Genomic DNA, 2,031 nt, shown 5'->3' with positions numbered 1-2,031 from the left:
TTCAAATCAGGTCAAATGGCTGCATGATGATGTAATTATTAGTGACACGTTAGGACTGTAGTAAGAAATAGTAAGTTTCATCTTTAATGTCAACTGGTGATTACCTTTACAAATCAAAACTGGACTGTGAATGAAGCTCACTGACATTCTGACATCTGAATTTTAGTACATGGCTATATGGAAAATACATTTATTACAGAAATCATGAATTCAAACTTATATCGTCCTTATTATTACACTTCTTGGGAATGTTTACTTTGATTCCTTGGAGTTGATATGGATATCATTTCATTAAATCACTTTCAGGCTGCTGAGAAAATTCTAGTCATATGAGTACTTTGCTACCAAGAAATGTATTCACTACTGTATTTTCAAAAGGATGTAGAAGTTTTATGGTAATTATAAAGTCCTGTTAGATTGTACTAATTTTAAAATCAAATCATTATAGTTACCTCTTTCCTTCATTATAATTATATACACATCAAGAATATTTTTTTTATCTGGAATCAAATAATTTGGAAAACATTAGCAAAGTGAACTGTCCTTTCATCTGAACTTCTGTGTAATGACAGTTATAAATGTTAGGAAAATTAGACTTACTATATTTTTTTCAGAATATTTCCAATACTCCCGATCTTGCAAGATGGCGGGCGAAAAAGCCAAGAAACCGGATACTACGAAGAAACCCGAAGCCAAGAAGACTGATGCTGGTGGCAAAGTTAAGAAGGGCAACCTCAAGGCTAAAACCCCAAAGAAGGGGAAGCCCCACTGCAGCCGAAACCCGGTCCTAGTCCGAGGAATTGGCAGATACTCCCGATCGGCTATGTATTCGAGAAAAGCCATGTACAAGAGGAAGTATTCAGCAGCTAAATCCAGGATTGAAAAGAAAAAGAAGGAGAAGGTTCTTGCTACGGTCACAAAACCAGTCGGTGGTGACAAGAATGGTGGTACCCGAGTGGTTAAACTCCGCAAAATGCCCAGGTATTATCCTACCGAAGATGTGCCTCGGAAGTTGTTGAGCCACGGCAAAAAACCTTTTAGTCAGCACGTGCGGAAACTGCGAGCCAGCATCACTCCTGGGACCATCCTGATCATTCTCACTGGGCGCCACAGGGGCAAGAGGGTGGTTTTTCTGAAGCAGCTGAGCAGTGGCTTGCTACTTGTGACTGGACCTCTGTCCCTCAACCGAGTTCCTCTGCATAGAACACACCAGAAATTTGTCATTGCCACCTCCACCAAAATTGATATCAGCAGTGTGAAAATCCCCAAACACCTCACTGATGCTTACTTTAAGAAGAAGAAGCTGCGTAAACCCAGACACCAGGAAGGGGAGATCTTCGACACGGAGAAAGAGAAATATGAGATCACAGAGCAGCGCAAGGTTGACCAGAAAGCGGTGGACTCGCAAATTCTGCCAAAAATCAAAGCTGTTCCTCAGCTTCAGGGCTACCTCCGCTCTGTGTTTTCTCTCACGAATGGAGTTTACCCTCACAAACTGGTGTTCTAAATGTCTTACAAAGAACCTAATTAAATAACGGATACATCTAAAAAAAAAAAAAAGAATATTTCCAATCCTCCCATAGTACATGAATACTCCCTATTCCTACTTGGGCTATTCCATATAATGGTGAAGTGATATTTAATGGACCGTTATTGTATTAATGGTAGAGAAGCCAGCATCAGACCAACCCTCTTGCAAGTAGTTCTAAACTTTGGACAAATATTTTTTAAAAATATCATTTGAGCAACCTACTGAATGGGAAAATATATTTGCAAATGATAAAACTGATAAGGGGTTAATATCCAACATATATAAAGAACCCACACAACTCAATATTTTAAAAAATACAAAAAATGGGCAGAGAACCTGAGTAGATTTTTCTCCAAAGACACACAGTAGCCAAAAGGCACATGAAAAGATGTTTAACATCACTAATCATCAGAGAAATGCAAAGCAAAACTACAAGGTATCACTTCATCTCATTTACAAATGGCCACTATCAAGGGGCACCTGGGTGGCTCAGTCATTTA

General features: G+C 39.0%; 1 pseudogene; it reads left to right on the top strand.

The window, feature by feature from the left end:
* Positions 1–643: 643 nt before the first annotated feature.
* LOC144221464 (large ribosomal subunit protein eL6 pseudogene) lies at positions 644–1,537 on the top strand (annotated as a pseudogene).
* The last annotated feature ends 494 nt before the right edge of the window (positions 1,538–2,031 follow it).

The sequence above is a fragment of the Crocuta crocuta genome, unplaced genomic scaffold, assembly GCF_008692635.1.
Source record: "Crocuta crocuta isolate KB4526 unplaced genomic scaffold, BGI_CrCroc_1.0 scaffold430, whole genome shotgun sequence".
In the NCBI taxonomy this organism is placed as follows: Eukaryota; Metazoa; Chordata; class Mammalia; order Carnivora; family Hyaenidae; genus Crocuta; species Crocuta crocuta.
Note: the sequence above shows the minus strand (reverse complement) of the source record. Positions and strands in the feature narration are given on the sequence as shown.